This window comes from Montipora foliosa, chromosome 10 (genome assembly GCF_036669935.1).
Source record: "Montipora foliosa isolate CH-2021 chromosome 10, ASM3666993v2, whole genome shotgun sequence".
Taxonomy (NCBI): Eukaryota; Metazoa; Cnidaria; class Anthozoa; order Scleractinia; family Acroporidae; genus Montipora; species Montipora foliosa.
The window spans coordinates 19,737,305-19,746,189 of NC_090878.1; the positions used below are offsets into that span (position 1 = coordinate 19,737,305).

An 8,885-nucleotide genomic window follows, 5' to 3' on the forward strand; every position below is an offset into this window, starting at 1 on the left:
TTCTCGATGTACAAGCAAAGAATAGAAGGCAGGATAGTTTATCACGCAACAAACAAATAATTAACTATATATAATACAGTGGGCTAGAATATCCAAATACCTTGCAATACTCTCGTTGCGTCCGTACTTCTGTCACAGCTGATGAATGACGGTGACCACTTCTCAAAATAAACGTAAAAACGATACCGTCATACTTCCTTGCTTTGATATAAAGCCGGTATAGAGAAACCAACAGAAAATAAGAGATAAGGAATCAGAACTCGTTCATTACGCATCAAATTCCTTTTTCATACTATTGAAGCGCTACTGTGACCAAAAAATGAAGTCTTCTTGTTCTTGGATTTCAAAACTATGTTTACTTAACACTAATTGACCCAAGTTTTAAAGCCTTGATTACAAAAAGACACTTGTTTATTTTAACTGGAATTTTCTTATTCAATGGTCCGCCATTCCTAGCTTTTAAATCTTGAGGGAGATGATTCTTGGTTACTTTCAGGGCTTTTAAATTACATCAAAAGAAAAAAAAACCAAGAGATATGTAATCGGAGCTGCAGGTTTGATTTGCATGAGTCATACATTAATGAGACAACGGGGCCATAAGGAGCAATGAGCGACTTACCACTGAGTGTTGGTCCAAACGGGTGCCTTTCAACAGCAAAAGTTTCGTGGAGGTGAAGGAATGGCTTCGTGAGTCTGAAATTTCAATTTTACGTGGTTATTCCATTATCAGGTCCCTTGGTAAAACATTATCTTGTAGGAAAAGTGTTTTAACAGTTTCTTAACACAAATTATCTGAGTAATACTGGAGCATAAAACTGAAAAGTTCTTGAGGGAAGTAACAAATGGAACAGGAAGAGCAAGAAGTCATTTCAACTTCGATCAAATTGCAAATTAATTCAGCAGTTCAACACGGAAAGAGATCAAATGATTGTTACCCAAATAGTTAATTGTTCCATTGTTCCGAACTACTGATGGCTTATTCCTGTGCGGTTCAGGTCGTTATGGGAACGAAAATATATAAGGCTCCAACCTTGCTTAGAAGCAAGGCTGTGTTGCGAAATTTATAATTAGTTAAATTTAGGGACAGGGAACTCTGGGGGCAACTAAATCAAGGGAAACGTAAAAATATATAACTACTTAAAACATTGAAGGAAAGTTTGAATAAAACACCAAATACAAATTCAAGGAGGCAGGGCATGCAAGGGCAAAACTGATGAAGATTATAATGCACTGAAATTTGGGTTTTTGAAAACTGTGCAGCCAAACAGTTTGTCTTTGTTGTTTGAAAGTTAAATTCTGTATGCTCGACAAACATTTTTTGTTACGAATTCTTACTCATCGTTTGCTCATAACTCTCTCCATTTTCAATCTCAGCACCGGATAAGAAAACTATATTCACAATTCATTAAAAAAAAAAAAATTCAAGATACATCATTTTTGACTTGCTTTCTCGGTGTGCAAGGAAAAAATAGAGGGCAGCATTGGTCGATCAAACCACAAACAAGCAAGCTAAATATTCCAATTGCCTTGCAACGTTCCTCTTAACAACGATTTGAGCAGGAAGAATAAATCCCACTTCAAATAAGTTAAAGAGGTATAAGAAATACTGGTGACTTGTTTGCGTGCCCACGTCAGGCACAACTGAATGACTGTGATAACTTAATTCAGTTTAATTCAGATACGGCAGGAATACTGACAGAGTTGTTAGCTTTAATCCAAAGTTCCGAAATAGCAACAGGAAGCAAGAAAAAAAGTAATTAACGAATGAAATGATATATGAAATGAATCATATTATATTGAAGTGCGGATATGAAATCAAGTCAAGCTACGATCTTCACAGTTAAGAACGCAATTTTAGCAATTGCGTACAGTCAGTAGGGAAGCCTGAAAATTCAGGTCTTCAACGAGGTCACGCGTTCAAACCCCGTTGAAGTCCTGAATTCTCAGGCTTCTCGTCGGAATACGCAATTGCTAAACTTGCGTTCATAACTGCGAGCATCATCGTTTCACTTAAAAGTAATTAGAACTGGTTTATTAAGCATAAAATGACTTGTTCTTGTTATTAGACAATATTGAGAAACAACGGGCAACTTAATTACCTCTGTCGTTCCAGATGGATGAGGATTGATATGAGGCCAAGAAATGACTCTCCCGAACGGTGATTGATCAGGTTACCACGTTATTGGCTCTCGATAAAATAGTCCTCTATGAACAGAGCAGCAACTCCAAAGATATTAGGAGAGGCATTTAAACAACATAAAGAACACCAAATCATTTCATACTCGATCAAACTGTGCAAATTAATGGGGCAGTTCTTTACGGATAGAGATCAAATGACTGTTATCCAAATAGTCGATTGTCTCATTGCTCCAAACGACTGAGGCTTAGTTTCGCGAGATTGTTAAGGGAACGAAAATATGTGAAGCGCTAGTCTTGCTTCACTTTGAGTGTGACTTTAAAGCCGATGAAGCATAACAGAATCAGAATTCTTTAATGCATTTTCAGGCACTCATCTTTTGCTTTGTCAAACCCTCTATTTTTAATCTAACCGGATAAGAAAACTGAAACTTAGGACGCTTTCCTTTTGTCAGAACTGGCTGGCCAGACCAGTCAGTCTTCAAAGAAAATGCAACAATTTAAAGCAACACTTGCATGACAATCCTTCGCATTCTTCTGGAGGAGTTTATATCATCTTCGAAGTGTTTTAATTAGATGGCGTTATTGACTTAGTCCTTCGAAATGCCTGGTCAGGCCAGTCAGTTCTGTGCAAAGATTGAAGCGTCCTTTCGGAAAGCTTTCGATTCCAAACTCGGCGTCATTTGTGAGTTGAGTCTGTTGGTTCTCTTCTCTGCACCGAGAGGTTTTTCTCCGGGTACTGCTCCGGTTTCCCCTCTCCTCAAAAATCAACATTTGACATGAATTGCGTTGATTGTTAATTTCAGTTTACAGTGTCCCCAATTAGTGCTCCAGCGCTAGAACGACAAGACACTTAAATAAAGTTCCTTCCTTTCTTCCTTGCTCCACTTCATCTTACTATCAAAGACTTAATTAACTAATTTTCTCGATGTATAAGCAAAGAATGGAAGTTAGGATAGTTTATCACACAACAAACAAACAATTAACTATATATATAATACACAGTGGGCTAGAATATTCACATACCTTGCAATACTCTCCTTGCGTTCGTGCTTCAGTCACAACTGAATGACGGTGGTCGCTTCTCAAAATAAACGTAAAAATACCGTCATACTTCCTTGCTTTGATCATAGTTAATAGATGTAGGCTAGTTATGAAACTCGACAAGTTTCTTTGTTTCATGTTTTTGTTTGCTTTTTTGGCCTTGACCCTGCACAAAACCCGACAAAACACTCTTTTTTCGGCAGGATAACCAATCAACAGCTTCGACTAATTTCTTCGAAATTAACTTGCGAACCAAAAACAAAAGATTGTGCAGGGTCACGGTCGGTTCAACATCTAATTGCGACTGTATTGTTCCTCCTTTTGAAATTCTCAGGGTCTCATAACCAGTCCCAAGATTAACTATGCTTTGATATAAAGCCGGTATAGAGAAACCAACAGAAAATAAGAGAAAAGGAATCAGAACTCGTTCATTACGCATAAAATTCCTTGTTCATACTACTGAAGTGCTCCTGTGACCAAAAACAGAGGACTTCTTGTTCTTGGATTTCAAAAGTTCTATTTACTTAACACTAAGTGACCCAAGTTTTAAAGCCTTGATTACAAAAAGACACTTGTTTATTTTAACTGGAATTTTCTTATTCAATGGTCCGCCATTCCTAACTTTAAAATCTTGAGGGAGCTGATTCTTGGTTACTTTCAGGGCTTTTAAATTACATTAAAAGAGAAAAAACCAAGAGACATGTCATCGGAGCTGCAGGTTTGCATCGCATTAGTCATATATTAATGAGACAACGGGGCCATAAGGAGCAATGAGCGACTTATCACTGAGTGTTGGTCCAAACGGGTGCTTTTTAAAAGCAAAAGTTTCGTGGAGGTAAAGCAAGGGCTTCGTGACTCTGAAATTCCAATTTTACGTGATTATTCATTATCAAGTCTCTTGGTAAAACATTGTCTTGTGGGAAAAGTGATTTATTAACTTTCTTAACACAATGTTATCTGAGTAATACTGGAGCGTAAAACTGAAAAGTTCTTAAGGGAAGTAACAAATGGAACAGGAAGAACAAGAAGTCATTTCAACTTCGATCAAATTGCAAATTAATGCAGCAGTTCTACACGGAAAGCGATAAAGAGATTGTTACCCAAATAGTTAATTGTTCCATTAATCCGAACTACTGATTTCTTATTCCTTTGCGATTGAGGTCGTTATGGGAACGAAAATATATAAGGCTCTAACCTTGCTTAGCTTTGAAGAGGCTGTGTTACGAAATTTACTATTTTTATGATAATTAGGCAAATTTAGCGACGGGGAACTCAGTGGCAACCAAATCAAGGGAAGCGTGAAAATATACAACTACTTATATCATTGAAGGAAGGTTTGAATAAAACATTAAATATAAAAAAATACGAAAAAATATAAGACTCTAACCTCGCTTAGCTTCGAAGGGGCTGTGTTACGAAATTTATATATAATTAGCCAAACTTGGCGAGTACGAACTGGCAACCAAATCAAGCCAAACGTAAAAATACGTTGAATCTACTTAAAACGTTGAACAAACGTTTGGGGAGAGCAAGGGCAAACCTGAAGAAGATTATAATGTATGATTATAATTTTGTATGCTCCACAGATATTTTTCGTCACGAATTTTTAATTATCATTTGCTTTATAACTCCCTCCATTTTGAATCTCAGCACCGGCTAAGAAAACTAAAACCTTCTCTATTCATAAAAGATCCAAGATAAATGCATCATCATTTTCTGACTTGCTTTCTCGGTGTACAAGGAAAAAAATAACGGGCAGCATAGGTCGATCATACCACAAACAAATAATTTATTACACCCTTGCAGCAAGCTAAGTATTCAGTCCTATTGGCTTGCAAAGTTCCCCTTTACAACGATTTGAGCAGGAAGAATAAATCCCACTGCAAATAAGTTAAAGAGGTATAAGAAATACTGGTGAATTGTTTGCGTGCCCATGTCAGGCACAACTGAATGACTGTGATAACTTAATTCATTTCAATTCAGATACTAAATACTGACAGAGTTGTTAGCTTTAATCCAAAGTTCCGAGAAACCAACAGGAAGCAAGAAAAAAGTAATTAACGAATGAAATGATATATGAAAAGAATGATATTATATTGAAGTGCGGATATGAAATCAAGTCAAGCTGCAATCTTCGCAGTTATGAAGTCAACGCAATTTTAGCAATTGCGTAGAGTCGGTAGAGAAGCCTGAAAAAACAGGGGCCGGTTCCTGAAAGGAGGAATAACTCTATTCCTGGAATAAATGTGCCTTATTCCAGGGATAACTTTATCCCCGGAATAAATTCTGTTCCTGAAAGAAGGAATAGCGCTATTCAGGGAATAAATCTGGGATAAATTTATTCCACCTTGCGAGGTGGTAATAAATCGCTATTCCATGGATAAATCTGCAAAAACAAGATGGCCGACATGTTGCTGTTTGTTGCTGAGGCTTTTTAATGCTCGTCTGGATGACTACTTAAGCGAGAACGACGTCAAGTCGAGATTCCGTTTTGGTTGAGACTCCATAAATTACCTTGCCGATTTGTTGTCCGATGATCTAGCGACGACACCACTCGTAATCACGCACTTTTGCCACTTGTTCAAGTTCTTGTAGCCTTACGTTTCTTCGCATCTGGAAGTTTCCTAGAGGTAATCGGTAACAGTGGTACTCACCGGACTCAAAACCTCCTGTTATTCCCGAAAAACCGGGCGTGTTGTCACAAACTTCGACAGTCATTTTACTCGTATCGGAGGGCTCGCCCGGTGCCGGTCCATCACCCGTCTTCCCTTGCGCCTTTTTTTGTTGGCTAAACTCCTTCTTGGCTATGCTGAAAAGCCCTTTCCATTTCTGTTTTACTTCGTAGATGGTTCTGCTGGCTACACCAACGGCATTAACCTTCTCTGTAACGGCTTTTCATGTTTCAGTTTTGGCTTTATTGGTAACATTGTCGGTAAACTTGCTTTGCAAGATGCCTTTATTTCCCTCCACGTTTTCTGTAATTATTGTCAACTCTCTGGTAGTAAAATTAGGTTTCCTTATTCTTTTTTCGGCACTGTTTCCGGCATGCTCTTCTGGATCCATGTTTACACAGATACAGAAAAATTATAATTTGGCAAATTTAGCGACCGGGAACTGGCAACCAAATCAAGCGAAACGTAAAAATACATGTAACTACTTAAAAACTGAAGGAAGGTTTGAATAAAACACCAAATACAAATTTAAAGGAGGCAGGGCAAGACTGAAGAAGATTAAAATGCATTGCTATTTGGGTTTTTGAAAACTGTACAGCCTAACAGTTTTATCTTTGTCGTTTGAAACTTAAATTCTGAATGCTCGACACACATTTGTTGTCACGAGGTCTTACTTATTCTTAGTCATCATTTGCTTCCTATAAACTCCTTCCATTTTGAATGTCAGAGCCGGATAAGAAAACTTAAACCTTCTTTATTCTTAAAAATTTCAAGATGCATCATTTCTGACTCGTTTTCTCGGTGTACAAGTAAAGAATTGAGGGCACTATAGGTCGATCAAACTACAAACAAATAATTTATTAAACTCTTGCAGCAAGCAAATGTTCCTATTGCCTTGCAACGTCCCTCTTTACAACCAGTCGAGCAGGAAAAATGAATACCATTCATTACAAATAAGTTAAAGAGGGGATGGATTTTTTGCGTGCGTGCGTCAGTCACAACTGAATGACCGCGATTACTAATTTAGTTTAATTCAGAAAATATGCATAACAGAAATACTGAAAGAGTGATTAGCTTTAATCCAAAGTACAGAGAAAGCAACAGGAAGCAAGTAAAAAGTAATCAAGGAATGAAATGATATATGAAATGAATCGTATCAATATTGAACCGCGGATATGAAATCAAGTGAAACTAAGATCCTCGCATTTATGAACTGCGTAGAGTCGGTAGAAAAGCCTGAAAATTCAAGTCTTCAATGGGGTAACGGGTTCAAACCCCGTTGAAGTCTTGAATTTTCAGGATCCTTCCGACTCTTACGGAATTGCTGATATTGCGTTCATAACTGCCGGCGAGGATCATAGGTTCACTCAAAAAGTAATCAGAACTGGTTTATTAAGCATAAAATGACTTTGTTATATCGGACAATGTTGACAGACATCGACCAACTTAATTACCACTGTCGTTCCAAATGGATGCGGACTGATGTGAGACCCCGCCGAGTTAGAGAGTTACGAGAGGCATTTAAATGAGAAACGAAACATAAACAACACCAAGTCATTTTATACTCAATAAATCTGTGCAAATTATGAGGCAGTTCTTTACGGAACGATGACTGTTTACTCCAAATGGTTGATTCTTCCATTGCTCCTAAAAACTGATGATTTAGTCTAGCGAGGCTTAAGGTTGCAAAAGGAACCCAAATATATGAAGCTCTAGCCTTGCTTAGCTTTGAGTGTGACTTTAAAGCCGATGAGACATAACAGAATCAGAATTCTTCAATTCATTCTTAGGCACTCATTTTTTGTTTCGTGAGACCCTCGTCCGTTTTGATGAATCTAACCGGGTAAGAAAACTGAAATTTACTCTACTTCATCTAAACTTAAGTGACTTAAATTAACTTACTTTCTCATTGTACAAGTAAAGTAGAGAAGGCAGGACAGTTCTATCACACAACAAACAAATAATTAACTTCACACAGTAGGCGAGAATATTCAATTAAGCTTACCTTGCAATACTATCCTTGGAACAGAGTGAGCATCAATATCGGTAGATTGTTTGCCTGCGTGCTTCACTCACAACTGAATAACCGCGTGAAAACAATGGATATTCAGTTCACTGAAGCATGATACAGTCCCAAGATTGTTTTTATGTAAATATCCACCCCCCCCCCCCCCCCCCCCCCCCCCCTCAAAAAGAAAAGTTAATAAGTGAAACTAGTCAATAAGACCGCATATGAAATTTTGTGGAACACGAGGCGTTAGCCGAGTGTGTCACTGGTGTGATGGATTAAAAGTTTTTGATGATATGCAGCAACAGAATCAGCGTTTACAAAAGCAGGAAGCAGAGCATTCCAAACTGTGCGTTAACATATTAGACAAAAACTGTCGAAACTCGAATGGATGCTGCATGCTGGCACGCCTACAGTGAGGAAAGGCCACCACGCAAGTCATTAGGAATAAATTTCCTAACGTTGCCTGTCCTAATGATGTAATAAAGAATGATAAGTTCTCGATGATCAATGACGTAAGCTATGCGTCTGTCCTCTAACAAATCATTGGTGAGAACCAATCAAAATTCGTGCATTACTGAGCTTATTGAATGAAGAATAATGATGCACACCTCTTTAATTGTCTCTACAAGAGGGTGTCTCGAAAACTAATCAAGACCTGAGACCGAAGACCTCGTAACTGAATGTGTGCTTAATTTATCATCCCCCAAAAATAACTTTGAATTAGTAAGCAAAGTCCTTAATACTGCAACATCAAAGCACAGATGACCAAAGCTCAGTGTTGGGAGCTCTGTGATGCAATTTTAGGAAATTTCATGACAAGCAAAGACTGACTGAGAGACAAGAGTACAAAATCCCAATAAATGCTCAAAACGGTAGAGCAACATAAAAGAAATACAACAAAGCAAAGGGCACCTTTGAAAGTGGTTTCATTTGCATGGGTTATCTTGAAAAAATCAGCTTGAAGTTTTTACAATAACTGGATAAAGGTTGTCTATGCTCAGGTCTACCTTTTCTGTGATTTA

The 8,885-nt window shown here is 37.8% G+C and overlaps 1 protein-coding gene across 8 annotated transcripts in view; it reads right to left on the reverse strand.

Annotated features, from left to right (window-relative positions):
• LOC137973057 (tetratricopeptide repeat protein 28-like) overlaps positions 1-7,926 on the reverse strand; it is a 178,050-nt gene extending 170,124 nt beyond the window's left edge. For 3 of the 8 annotated variants that reach the window (XR_011117160.1, XM_068819772.1, XM_068819774.1), the window contains exons 1-5: positions 7,858-7,926; positions 3,163-3,217; positions 2,100-2,205; positions 620-693; positions 101-158 (exon numbers count right to left, since the gene is read on the reverse strand). The gene's annotated coding sequence lies outside the window, so the exon portion shown is untranslated. Of the gene's footprint in view, positions 1-100; positions 202-619; positions 694-2,099; positions 2,224-3,162; positions 3,221-7,857 lie in introns of those variants that run through there. The other 5 variants (XM_068819777.1, XM_068819776.1, XM_068819773.1 and 2 more) reach the window with 5 other exon arrangements.
• Between the last annotated feature and the right edge of the window lie 959 nt (positions 7,927-8,885).